This window comes from Dermacentor andersoni, chromosome 4 (assembly GCF_023375885.2).
Source record: "Dermacentor andersoni chromosome 4, qqDerAnde1_hic_scaffold, whole genome shotgun sequence".
In the NCBI taxonomy this organism is placed as follows: Eukaryota; Metazoa; Arthropoda; class Arachnida; order Ixodida; family Ixodidae; genus Dermacentor; species Dermacentor andersoni.
In genome coordinates, this window is record NC_092817.1 from 99715868 (window position 1) to 99730738 (window position 14871).

At 46.5% G+C, this 14871-nt stretch overlaps 1 long non-coding RNA gene across 1 annotated transcript in view; it reads left to right on the forward strand.

Annotated features, from left to right (window-relative positions):
- Positions 1–716: 716 nt before the first annotated feature.
- Positions 717–14871, forward strand: part of LOC140217355 (uncharacterized) — a 255033-nt gene continuing 240878 nt past the window's right edge. Inside the window, exon 1 of the long non-coding RNA XR_011893886.1 lies at positions 717–1195. This is a non-coding gene — a long non-coding RNA (uncharacterized lncRNA). The remainder of the gene's footprint in view (positions 1196–14871) is intronic.

The window sequence follows — 14871 nt, forward strand, 5'->3', positions numbered from 1 at the left end:
AGGAAATTTCACGGCAGGGAACGGTAAAGCGTATACATGTGCATTAATTTATAATTTCTTTATTTCAATTAGCAAGCACATGATATGATTAAAAATCGGGCCCCTCTGTTACCCCCCTTTCTTCGCTTAATATATATATATATATATATATATATATATATATATATATATATATATATATATATATATAAGAACACGAACAGAAAAGACGAAGTCGATACGAAAGGAACCAGGCGCGCGTGTCTAACCATGTAACCATGTCCGCTGGCCCCGTTTGCTCATGCAACGAAACGGGGATGCAAAGCCAGCAGAAATGCTCGCGCGCGTGGACACGCTTTACTACTGCGCGTTTCTTTTTGGGCGTTCACGCCAACCTCTGAAACGCAGAAAGCGTTCGTGCCGCCCATCGCCGCAATGTAGAATAAAAGATAAAGGGTAAAAAAAGAGAGAGAGAGAGAAAGACAGAAAGGAAAAGGGACTTGTACAAAAGAATCTGGCGACACAAAGGAACCAGCGGCGCGAGGCCACTTCTCGTGGCGGCCCGCCGCTCGTCGCCGAGCTATTCATCTCCTCAATAGGCCGGTCCGGCAAGCACGGCCAGACTCGGCTGCTCGCGCACAGATGGCGTGCGCGCCGCCGCTGTGCTCACTTTGAGAGGAGTTTTCAAACGGGCCGAACCGGGCTGGTCGCGTGCCGTGCACCGAAAACACGTGACAGCGGCCAGCACACCCCCGCCGTCGGTCGGTTACTTGTCCCGGTCTCGGAGGCAGAGATCGGCGTCGCGCGTGGTTGTTCGTCGTCGCTCGTTCGCGCGTTTCCTTCGATGAATGCCGCGCGCCCCGTGACAACGTGCCCTCGTCCAGGAGTGTGACAAACGTGCCAGTCATGCCGCATCCTTTCCTCTGGTCGGCGTCGTCTGCGCAGCAGTGATGACTCGGAGATCTTCGCCGTAACGTGCCGAGCTACAGCGTGGTATTGTGTCCTCTGACAGCTGTCGTCTTAGGTGTGGTGCGCTTTTTCAGTGCTTTTTCAGTGCGTTTTGTTGGTGCTTCTTCTGGAACTGTGTGAGTGGTTTGCGTCGAACGCGAGGATTTTTCGGCGGCTTCCTTGCTGTCTGCTTCCTCTGAGCCGTTCGGATCTTGTGCTTGACTGACAGTGTGGTACTTCGGCTGGTGGTTTACAGGATCGATAATCGGTAAGCTTCAGCTTTCATGTGGCCGAGTGATTTATTCGTGACATTGAAGGATTACGCGCGATCCCACTGTAAAACGTTTATGTGCTCCGAAACAGAAGCACGAGGCACGTTAGCTGCCCACCGCGTTCGCAATTACCTCGCTGTGCAGCTGCGCGGCGATGACACGGCAATCGTCATCGTGACATCTGTTTCCCCAATTTTGCATGTATTGTGTGGCAAAGTGCAACATGGAATATCTTTTTACGGTGTTTCTTAAAGTTGGGGAACCGCATGCCGCGGGCCTCGTAACTATATCTTGCTCCAGGCGGACACCTGAACTGGTCGCGAAAGGTAACTTTGATAGTAAGCAAAGCTCAAGTGATACTGAACACTGGTCCCGCAGTGCTTCTACAACGAAACAATATGACTAACCCCTATAGGACGGGAACTTTCTTTCGCGCTCTTTACTGTCCCATTACGGATCCCACGGTGACATCCCTGGGATCCTTTCCAGGGATCGCGATCCGATGGGATACCAATTGAAATTCGGTGGGATCGTTGGGGTCCGGTCACGTTTCTGAGGTCGGGCACACACGTCGTCCGTGTTCCGGCCCCATCTCTGTCACGCTGCTTTTCTCTCCACGCCTCCCTTCTGTCCTTGCCCGCTGGCGCGAAAATAGGTAGCTCGGTGAGCTTTCTAAGGCGGCATTCACACTGGCGATAGGCAGAGGGCACGTGACCGATCGCGTGCAGAGGGCGCATGTACCGCCAAGTGCGAGCTGGCCGTCGCCACACCGAAATGTTTCGCAATTGGTGGTGTTGACGTCTGCTCGCACTATGCTCGCACCGTCATCCGCACGCCAAATAACCGTCATCGTATTGCGACGTCCTCCTTTCTGCGCCGCTGATAAGCTCAGCAACTTCGCGACATGCAGTCGCGGAGCTGGAAAATTGGTCCGTCTACTTCACCGAATTGGTTGTTTTTCGACCAATTTGCGACCGAATTCTTCGTGCAACCTCTTCGACTCGCCGCTGGTAATGCCGCTTAACCGAGATCGAGCTTGATATAGTTGCAAAGGACGCTAGAGTAGGTGCTCTATTCTGGACATTTCGCCATATTCTGACGAACCGGGAGGCTTAGGGGTGACGTGATTGTCAAGCCGCAGCATAGGTTAAAAAGTCGACTCACGATACAAACTCAGCTCGGGATTCACTTTGGTGATGTGGCGCAATCCTCTCGTTTTGCGTGATAGACCACCATGTAAGCAGAGAACCTTATGTTCAGGTTAAAGCTTGTCGTTTTCGCAAAATTGAGGCCACCAGCTCAAAACGTTCTCGAGAACACTTTTCGTGCCTGGTGTCAGCTGCATGCACAAACCGTGTTCTGCCATATCAGGCTCCACTGTCGTAGTCGGATGCAAACGTGCTTACTTTGTCTATCTTGATACAACGCGAGGGAGGGACCAGAGGTGAACAGCGCGCTCTCTACGGCCGCGGAGTTACTGTGTTGCGAAGTCAATCAACCTATCGGCAAGCGGGCAAGCGACAACTATGACTCACGCGACTAGGCGGCCCGTCTGCACTATCACAGCCTACGGCACGACGCAGGTGCCCGCAAAACCGCCTAAAATTCTCGTCGCTGACGCTGTCACACCACATAAGCGAATCCTCGAAGCGCTGCCCTGCCGTGAACGAAAAACCGCGGCAGTCATATCTTCTAAACTTATGAGAAGCCATTATTTACCACGACGAGAACGAAAATAACAATCAAAAGCGCGAGGAGTTACACATATATAGTGTTGAACAATAATTATTTCAGGGAAACGTTTGTTGTAGCGGAACTGACTGCATAAAACACAAACGTCACCATCTGCCGTGGAAGATGCAAGCGCTATGAACATGAACGATGAAAAAAAAAAAAAAACACTTCAAACTCGTGCGAAATTGAAGAATCGCAGCCCAAATTTGAGAGGAGCCGTTTCTTTAGTGTACCTGCGTTATTTCCTTTCAATGATTTAAATCCAACACTTTAAAGCTCTGCCTGTCTATGTCGTATAACGTGTGGCCTCCATTTCCTGCGAGTTTAACCTCGATACTACATGTTGTTCTCCAACGACACAAGTAAAACACGCGTTAAAACGCCGCTGTCAAGCTTGGTGCATTAAGTCATTTACTACAGAGGGCGTAACTAATCCACACATTTTAACTGTCTGCACATCAAACATAACGAATTAATATATCTACCAAATATAAAGTCGGTGACTTGCTGTTCTCCAAGTGGGCAAACATTCCGACGCTGTTCGCAAAACCCACCGTATAACGCAACGGAGCGCCTGTTTAAATATTTTATTGCATAAACCATAAATAATGCGCGTACCTTAATGTTCCCCTGTACATCACTCATATCTGTGCATAACTCAACCTATACTTCCACCAATTTGGAAATTTAGAGCTTCATGGTAGCTGCAGCACGACAAACACGGACAAAAGGAATCGAAGGGGACGCAATATGGCACTGAATAACAACTGAAATTTATTGAAAGGAAACATCCAATATATACCTCGCATCGCATGACCTGAGCCCCCTCCCCCCTCCAGCATACGCTGATACACTATCAGAAAGAACCTTCGTATCACAGAAAGCGCGTGTTTTGACGGTGATGCAGAGGTAACGGCAGATTAACCACCATAACAAATGGCACGAGGCAATTCAATTACTTTATCTCAAGACCTAAGAAGGCAACCTCGGTATCTTGCACCGACATGGATGGCTGACTAACACATAGTGAGCCTTTCTTTCCAATGTGATAAGCATCCGTTAATTCACGTGAGAGCTTTTCACGGCGTCTGAACAGCACAATAGTACTTTCAAAAGCTGGATGACAGCACAGTCGCGACAACGCATAGAAAGGTGCGAACGCGCAAGACCCTTTGTGGTTAATCAGATGTTACCTGTGTATCGTCATTAAAACATGCACCTTCTGTGACATGAATGTTGTTTTTGATAGCGTAGGGAGATAGAGAGAGAGAGAGAGATGAATGAAATGCGAAAGGCGGGGAGGTTAACAGGAACATAGATATCCAGTTTGTTACACTGCACTGGGGAAGGGAGAGACAAAGATAAAGAAAAATGCACACACATAAAAAGAGGGGGGCATTAAAGAAAACACACACGCACACACACGAAGGAACTCGGCAGTATAACAGTAGTTCAAGCAGGCCGCTGGCCCGGAGGAACTTCAGTAGTGCCTTCATCGCCTTCTGGTGTGAAGACCGCATCAGCCGACACTCTAAATCATCTGCTCAGAAAGCGGCCGAGGCGTGCCAACTCCGTCACGAGCGACTGTCTCTGGGAGCTGTAGCGGGGACAATGACAGAGGATATGTTCGATTGTTTCCTCGCTGCCGCAACTATCACAGGCAGCACTTTCAGCCATTCCGATGCGGCACGCAAATACATTCGTAAAATCAAATCACATCACATCAAATCAAATTCAAGTTTATTTACCAGACAATATGCTTGATATTCCAAGCCACAGACGGCAAAGAACAGTTATCTCGATTCGGAAAAGTCCAGATGGAATATGTAGTCGAAAGTATCGATCCAGGCGGTGCAGTCGAGTATGCCTGAAACACACCGTGTTCCACATGCATCGTGTGGCATCACACGCGAGTATGCGAAGCTTTGTTGCTGAATAGGCTCTTGATAGCGGGACAGGTTCCTTCCCAGCATTTTCGTGAGCCCTCCTAGCAGCTTCATCGGCATGTTCGTCGCCCATGATGCCGCAGTGGCCTGCAGGAGCCACTGAAAAGGGATGGCGTGTCCTTTTTCTTCTAGTTGATTTCCAGCACCAGTTGGTCTTGTGGTCCACGACGTATATATAAAGCACACAGCAGACAACACAGGGCTGCCTTCGAATCGGTAAATATATCTATCTTCGTAGTAGATCTTCATGAATCGTGTGAAGTGCGCTGCGAAGTGCAGCAAACTCCGCAGCAGTCGATGTTGTCCGGTGAGTAGATGTTAACGACTGGTAATGGCTTTTTCGGGAAAGATCACAGCTCCTGTAGATCAGCCAACAGATTTCGAGCCATGAGTGTAAATCTGAAGATAGTCCTTGTATGGTATCATGCAGCATGAGTAGAGATAGCCGCTTGAGAGCTGGCGACGATAGTCTTGTTTTCGTTCGAATTCCTGGTAACAAGAGTCGAACTTGTGGGCAAGCCAAACACCAAGGAGGTGCAAGGAGCCTCTCGGTAGGCGTATAATCTCTAGGTAGGCAGTCACGGTACGCCGATATCTCCTGGCAAAAGAGGCACTGGGCCGGTCTATCGGCATTGCAGCGAGGTGGTATAAAGAAACGCGGGCAATGTGCCTGATGTGGGCTCTGAGCACTTGGAATGTGATACGAGTTGTGGCTGGGTAATCTTGAGGTATCGCTATTGTTTCTGATAACGATGTGCAGCGTGGCAATTCAAGACAAACCATGAGTGCCTGCGCCTGAGCACTCTCGATTGGGCGGTCGTTGCTTCTGCAGGTATTGCTCAGTACAGGTAAGCTGTACCTCAGATAGCCAAAAAACAGCGGCTTGTAGAGCTGTAACATCGCGTGTACTGATGTACCCCACGTTTTCCCTCCAGGAAATTTGAAAACGTGTGAAATGGCCGTTAGACGTTTATTCAGGTAGGCCACATGGGAACTACAGCTCAGGTATCGATCAATGATTACCCCTAAAGAATATGTGCCTCCTGGTGCAACAGAGGTTCTGCACATCGATGGAAATGGCGCCGGACATCATTAGCTTCCGCGTAAACGCGACCAGCGCGCATTTCTCAGGTGAAATCTGGAGCCCTTGTTTGCTAAGATACGCTGATATTGAAATCGAGGCTTTCTGAAGCCTCGCGCGCACTTGAGGAGGTGTTACACCCGAGGTTCGCACTCAGATGTCACCGGCGTACATTGATATTTGGACTTGGTATGTGTTCCACGAGAACGACAAAAACAAGGTTAAATAGTGTGGGGCTCAAGACGCCATCTTGGGGAACACAACGGTGTGTATAGTGTTCAGAAGTCGGACCGTTATTGGTCTGCACAAAAAAGAACGTTACAAATTAAATTATGGCGGTTTACGTGCCAAAACCACCTTCTGATTATGAGGCACGCCGTGGTGGAGGACTCCGGAAATTTTGACCACCTGGGGTCTCTCAACGTGCAGCTAAATCTAAGTACACGGGTGTTTTCGCATTTCGCCCACATCGAAATGCGGCCGCCGTGGCTGGTTTTCGATCCCGGCACCTCGTGCTCAGCAGCCCAACGCCATAGCCACTGAACAACCACGGCGGGTACAAAAAAAAAGAAAAAAGAAAGAACAAATGTCATGTGTAAGTAGTTGAGAGTCTACCGGTACACCCGGCCACCAAGGCCAATCGATTCAAGCGCATCAAGTATGGCGTCATGAGCAACATTGTAATAATAAGGTTAAAGCATAATTATTGTTTTTTAATTACTCCATTATTCATTTCAATTTTGTGCAAGTAATGCCCGTCCCTTCCAGTAAACCAGCTCATCGACTAGAATTGTATTATCTGCCACAGGAAACTTTTATATCATAAGAAGCCAACAAACACTGACCCCAAGGCGAACATAGGGGAAATTACTTGTGCTTAATAAATGAAATAAAGAAATGAAAAGTAATGGAAATGAAATTGCATGAAAAGAACAACTTGCTGCAGGTGGGGACGATCCCACGTCTTCGCATTACGCGTGCGATGCTCTATCAATTGAGTAACCGCGGCGCCGTTTCCCCAACCACTTTCTTGGGTATTTATGTTTCCTAGTAGAACCCTGGGAGTGTTAGCCAGCGCCACCACTCACAAACCTTGGCGGCGGATGTGGAACATCCTTTCTGGAACATTGACAGTGATGAGACCGCAACTCTTGCCTTTGCTTCGTGTTGTCGACAAATTCATCTTCGCCCTGCCATCTGCTATCCGGCTGGTTAGGTCAGATGGTAGAGCGGCTGCTCCGGAAAGGCGATGGTCCAGGGTTCAAGTACCCAACCAGAACGAATTTTTCTTCAACTATGAGGCTTTTCTTTCGAGGAACTCGTTTGGGTTTCCTTTGTAGCAATTGCTACGAATGGGTGGATGTTTGATTTTCCCTTTAATAATGCCATTTGGGTACTTTATATTTCCATGCACATTTCGGGACATGACTGACCTTGTCAAAAACACGGGAAACATGGTTGACTGATCTCAGTGTTTACATCGACATATCTTGCGCTAAGCGGGGGTGGTTATTCAGATTCTGGTTTGCTAGAAAAGTTGTAGAGCAAAATGAGTTAGCCGCGGAAGCCAGTTGGAAGTTTGGATACAATGAACGACTCGTGAACGTCAGAAATAATTCGGAAACATTCTGAAGGTCGATCGGATACTCTTGTGAGTGACTCAGCGAAAACAACGAGGACTAATTCGCTTATAACCAAGCTGAAATAATCCTCCTGATAACTAAATATGCGTTGCTCAAAGATCATGCAGATAGGTTCTGATACTTTGACTTCAGCGAGTTTACACAGAAGGAAAACAAAAACAAACGCAAGAACGCCTTTATAGTAAAACTCCAAGACTTTAGGTTTTGCTCAAAGGCTCGTTGAGGTCGTCCCGTTTATGTATAAATGACACGATTGAACTATTTATTTATTTATTTGTATTACTCTCTAGGCCAGGGGACATTGCAGAGGTGAGTGGTATGAACAGTTTCAAAAGATTACAATAATGCAGCATGTTACAATAAATAGAAATAATCATTGCTGATATTATACAATGTTAGCTAAGGTACAAGTGAAATGAACATAAAGTCAGGTTAGGAAAACTAGACAGTAATAATGTTTGGTGAGTACAATATGGCGGCTACTTATACAATATTAGCTAGTGCTTGTTTAAAGGCATTGTTATCAGTAATAGTAATGATGTCTGGAGGAAGGTGGTTCCATTCCCGAGATGTTCGCGGAAGAAATGACTGAAAAAGACTTTTGGTGTGGCACGATATAAACCCTAGTTTGAGAGAAGGATCAATGCGATGAGAAACATACATTGGTGGCGTAATTAAATCATTTCGTAGCACAGGCTGATAGTATAATTTATGAAACAGAGCTAGACGGGATATTTTTCGGCGAGAAGCTAATGGCGGTAAGTTGAGGTTACCTTTCATAGTGCTTATGCTTGCAGTTCTATTATAGATAGAAAGAATGAAACGAATGGAATTATTTTGTACAACTTCCAGAGAATTAATTAGGTTAACTTGGCATGAATCCCAAACAGCCGATGCATATTCTAATTTTGGGCGTATTAGTGTCGTATACAGCAGTAGTTTTAAAGTTGGCGGAGCGGAATGAAAATTTCGGCGCAAATAACCTAACGTCCGGTTGGCATTGTTAATTATGTAATTAGTATGAACAGCCCATGACAGGTTAGTCGTAATATGAACTTCAAGGTACTTATAGTTGTCAATGGATTCAAGGGCAATGTTATCCAGGTAATACTTAGGTAAGGCATGAGCCGCTCGGGATATTCTTATTACTTTGCATTTGGTAATATTAAGTTCCATTACCCATTTCTTGCACCAGCTAGAAATAATGTTTAGATCGACCTGCAGTGCAGTTATGTCATTGGAGTTACTTATTTTGCGAAAAACAGCGCAATCATCGGCAAAAAGGTGAATATTTGAGGATATTTCGAAAGGAAGGTCGTTAATATAGATAGGAAATAAAAGAGGACCTGGTACAGAACCTTGTGGTACACCTGAGCATACTTTAGTGAAAGCAGAGTTATGGTCGTTAGCACTGACGAACTGAAAACGATTGGTTAGAATACATTCTATCTATTTTAACAGGTTAAAGTCAAGATTCAGAAGGCTTAGTTTGTATAGTAATAGCTTGTGACATACCTTATCAAATGCTTTAGAGAAATCTAGGAAAATGCAGTCTGCAAATGAGGATTGATCTAGAATGCATTGTAACTTGTGCGTAAACAAGATGAGCTGTGTTTCGCATGAGTATGTTATCCGGAAACGATGCTGCGCTGACTTTAAAAATGAATTAATTTCGAAAAAATTAACCAGATGACTATATATGATGTGCTCCAGCATTTTGCAACAGATGCCGGTGAGAGATATTGGTCTATAATTAGCGGGAGAAGATTTGACACCTGATTTGTCGGTGGGAACCACCTTCCCAGTTTTCCATTGTGCAGGCAAAGTAGATGCGTCCAGTGATTGTTCAAAAAGTTTGGTTAATATGACGGAACTGTAACTAGATATGTTCTTCAAAAATTTATTACTTATAGTATCGTAACCTGGGGAAGTCTGATATTTTAAATTGTAAATGAGTCGCGCAACACCATATGTATCAATGACGATGGGATCCATGACTTAGTAATTATACCGACTCATAAAAGGTAAATGGGAGCTAGATAATGGTGAGAAGTTTTTGTCGAACTCTGTGTATAAAACCGAAGCACAAGAGTGAGCAAGAACAGATTCAGCGGAAGGATCATTCAATATGATGCTATTCATCCTTCTCGGAATCTGATGTACTACATCCAGAAACAAGTATCTTTACGGCAGAGGCCTACGCATTATGGTCGGCTGTAAAGCATATACGGAAATCAAAACTCCAAAAAGCCGTAATATATACAGACTCCCTAAGTGTGGTGAAGGCCTTAATGTCACCCTACAAAAAGAAAAATCCTGTACTTACTAAGGTCTATTCCGACCTGTGCAAAGCTTATCTATCTAGCCAGCATATCATCATATGCTGGGTACCTGGCCACAAGGGAAACGAAGGTAACGTTCTGGCAGACCAGATGGCTACGTCAATTGCACCCCCTGCTGTTAAGAATACTGCTTTGGTGCCTCTCACAGATCTGAAACCTTACATACGAAAAAAACTGCGAAACCACTGGCAACGCATGTGGGACGCAGAAATAAATAATAAACTGCATGTTATAAAGCCACAGTTAGGTTTTTGGCCCTCCCCAACAATATCTCGGCGAACAGATGTCCTATTCTGTCGCCTCAGAATAGGACACACATTTGGGACCCATCATTTTCTACTTACTGGAAGTGAACCTCCAACCTGTGGTAGATGCGGTGAGAGGCTGACCGTCCTCCATGTCCTCTTGGAGTGTCGGAAAGCCGAACCTGAAAGAAAGAAACATTTTCCGCTTGCATACCGTTTTTACATCCCTCTACACCCGGCTATGTTTCTTGGTAAGGAAACGCTTTTTAACACCAAGGCAGTCCTCGACTTCTTAAAGGATGTAGTTCTACACGTTATACGCCCATTAAATTCGTAGAGCATCCTCGCTCCAGAGGATGCCGCTGCGATAATTGTTTTGAATAGCACATGCCTCCAGGCCCTTGTGTTTCAAGGGCTCTAAGGAGGCAGTAGCGCTCTAGCATACCTGAGATAACCTGATATATTTTAGACATCATATAATTCTCTTTAAATGCGTCTTAATGTTCATAGTACACGTCATAAGTCATCGCCATAATCTTATTATGCAGATTTTACGCACTTTAGCGCGACCATTCTTAAGGCCCCTCTACAGCCACGTCACACCAACTTCATAGAACTCATGAATACACTGCAAACTCATTAACACGGACATGGCGCTCTTTGGCCATACTTGGCCCTTGCGCCATAAAACATCAAACATTCATTCAATGTGATGCTATTGTCGGCAGAAGGGTTAATTAGGCGCTATAATTTGGATACATTGGTGCTTAGCAATGATGGAAGGACATTAGTTTGGAACTTAACCTTGGCGACCTTCGATGCATTTACGTACTCATCAGAAGCAGTTTCATATTTTTCCCGGCGTGATTCACTCGGTGGCTGATTGGCTAGTCGATAAAAGCGTTTTCTCCTGTTTGATAAACGTCGAATATGGCTATTATACCATGGTCCCTGGGGATTAGAAGTCATTGTGCGGACAGGAACGTATTTTACTGTTAGGCGTTCGACTTCGGCTGCAAGCATGTTCCAGTTAGACTGGACAGAACGGTCAATAAAAGCGTGAAAAAAAAACTGCAATAAATTCACCTAGCTCGTTATTTATGGCGTCAAAGTTAGCTTTCTTGTAGTTATGTATGGTTTTTTGAACCGAAGGTGCGGAAAGAGTAAAGCTGAGCAGCGCATGATCACTGATACATGGTAGATGTATTACCAGAGAAGCAAGGCCGGGGCTTGAAGTCAAGATTAAATTTAATACGTTCATCGAGTCAGGCGATATTCTAGTTGGTTCGGTTGGTTCGGTCACGGTCAATCGCAAACACCTGCACAGCGCTATAGCTTTAAACATTTTTGCCAATTATAGTTTTAGACTTTCCGCAGTCGGAGCGGCCCTTGAAGACTTATAAACAGCAAATAGACCGAAAGAAATATACTTGTTTCTGACTTTCTTTCTGTACACAATGGGCACCATTTCTGCCGTCCATATGATAAGTATGTAAACAGGCGAAGTAGTCACTATAATGTTCACGTGATGGAAAATTCTTATAGAGCAGCTTCTTATATGAGATCACGGTGACCATGGTAGCGCTTGCTGCGGAGTGACCACTTGGCTGCGATCGAACTCACCATGGATCAGGGGAAAAGGACAAGAGATCTGAATGCTGTCGCACATGCAAATCGTCCTGTATCCGGCCGCGGTGTGCAAGAGCATAGCCCTGGTGCACATGTTGGCGCCGTTTTGGCTGCAACGAAGCTCAGGAGAAAGAAAACTCCAGCGGATCGCGTAAAGGATAAGTTGAATTATTATTATTATTATTATTATTATTATTATTATTATTATTATTATTATTATTATTATTATTATTATTATTATTATTATTATTATTATTATTAAGCTTTTTTCTTGCTTACATAAAGCAGTCACAGAAAAGAGAAAGAGAGCTAGCTGGCAACTGCCACTTGTAGGGGCGCAGCGCCCACTAAGTCGAGAAGAGAATAGGCAAGTGCAGAAAAATTGTGAATGGAAAACAGGAGCGAGTAAAAGTGCGTGGCAGGACGAGTGAAGGAGGATGTAATACAAATAAAGGTGGAGAACAACACAAAAATAAAACATGCAAGTTTCTCACGCACTCATCGGGCGGCACTTGGCGCCTTGCAAAGGGTCCACAAACTGTCACAATGTTAGAGAAAAATGTCAGGCTATAATGGGCAGTGTCGCTTTCGAAAATCACAGCATTGCGCTGCGTCACGCTTTATCACGCTTGGACGCGTGACAAGCGGGAAATGTAGTGCCACACATTGTAGCGCACGGTAAGCCAAGTGGATTGTATATGTATACCGCCCTTGTCGGTGCGTCCGTTCGGGCGCTTTGCACACCGTGCACGGAAGTTTCACTAACACAGTTCTAAGGCATCGAGGCAAAGCACACCTATGAACAGGAGGAGGAGGAAATGTTCCTGCAACTGAAGCTCGCCTATCAGGGCGCTGTGCGAGCAGGTATATACCGGCTGGTCAGCAGACGAGGATCATCGGGTGGGCATTCTGCTGATCCTCCGCCATCTCTGCTCTAGCTGCAGCCAAAGCATGCACGCACTAAAGCGGAGTAAGTTTCTGCTTGAATCGGGGTTTCAAATTCGCAGTTCACTACCTCGCTTGCCCCGAGCTGTCAGACACAAGTTATCGTAATCCCAGTCTTCTGTTCCGTTACAACTATCCATGCATGCTTCCACCATGCGTTTAGAGTTGCACTGTCGCATGCATGGAATGCGACCATTCAGCAGTACACAGCCGCCATTCTACAGTGACGACATTCGACACGTCATCAATAACGTACCTGAAATACGGAAATAAAATGATCGAATGCCTTTTCACTTCCTCGGCGGTAGCGTCAAAGGCTCAGAACTGCAAGCGCGGTGCCTGTAAGCGGTAAGCTATCTGCGGCTTGAGCGAAGGCGCAACGATCTCCGACTCGTAAACCACCACACAGGGTGACGTGCCGGCCCGCTCGTCGCTCTTTCATTCGTGTACGTGTCACCAGTAAACTGAACGTTTTACAAGGGGGCTCCTGTGAACTTCTGTGCAGCGTTCGCAGAGTTTTGCGTGCCCGAAGACGCTGCCTCACCTGCGATGGCGGAATGCAGTGGCGCGCATTGGCCTGTACAGCTGCTGCCACGTCATTCTTTCGGCGGTAAGGTACACGAATAGCATATTTTATGACCATGAATGGCGGTATCACGGATGAAAGAAGTGAGGGGGAGAGAGGTGATGTAAGGCGAAAGATAGCTTGGCGATCTTCCTTGGGGACTAATGTCGCAGTTCCTTTGAAGTTCTACCTTTAAACTCACTCACTCACTCACTCACTCACTCACTCACTCACTCACTCACTCACTCACTCACTCACTCACTCACTCACTCACTCACTCACTCACTCACTCACTCACTCGCTCGTTCACTCACTCACTCACTCACTCACTCACTCACTCATAGAGAGAAGGGAGGGGAAGAAGAATTGGCTCGCATGCCATATTAAAGCCAAATGACCATTACACGAAGTTGAGGTAACCACGGGATCCATGACCGTGCGAAATGAGTTGCTGTTCACGTTGCATATCTCTAGAAATTAAATAGGATTATGGGGTTTCGTGCCAAGACCACAATATAATTAATTATGAGGCACGCCGTAGTGAGGGACTCGAGAATAATTTGGACCACCTGGGTTTCTTTAACGTGCACCTAATTCTAAGTACACGGCTATTTTCGCATTTAGCCCCCATAGAAATGCGGCTACAGTGTCGGGGATTTAATCTCGTGACCTCGTGCTTAGCAGCCCAACACCATTAGCCACTGAGCAACCACGGCGGGTGATGCATATCTCTCTTCGTGTCCCATTTCTGTTTTTTTTTTATCAACGGCAGCACTTTGATAGAGCCGTTGTTTACGTTCAAGAGAGCATCGGGCTTCAACACTTCTTCCCCGCTACCTGACACCCTCCCCATTTCCGCACACTTAATTCTAAGCTTCCACAGACAGCCATGAAGACGTTTAACAAACAACACAGTAGCCACGCTACAGTTCCAGGAAGCGTCACCGAAGGTTTTCTCTGGTCTTCACAATTTCGCTCAACCAGGGCTGACTATTCTGTCGATCTACCTCCTTGCACCTTTCTCGTCCATTTGGCGGCTATTTCAGCGTCGCATTCCAGCACGTCCGGGCACGTACGTATGCCTCGCGCAAAGCGCAGTGGGCGCCCTTCACAATCGCGTCAACTTTGCGGTCTCATCACTGCGGCCACCGGTGCCAGCCCCGTTCGGGATCTCCCTCCAAATGGCCTGTGGCAGCGAGGAGGGGTCCTCCGCACGCTACCGAGGCTCGCATGCGTTCAGAAGTATCAAAGAGAGAAACGCGCCGTGCAGATGAGAGCGCAATTTCGCTGTCTTCGAAAAGATACCAGCTTTCCGAAGGGGAGACGTGCAAAGGGAACGAGGCAAGGGCGAAGAAGCAAGTCAAGAAGCAAGAGCGAACTAACGCACGGGTGAGAGATGACCCGGCCCTCGGAAGACCTCGCGCGTGCTTATAATATACACGGCCTGTCTGCACCGTTTGACGCGAGCGTCGAACGCTCGCGGCTCGATCAAGCTCGACGCAGTGTCAGCCTCGGCGGCGGCGGCGGCCCCTGACGGTTTTG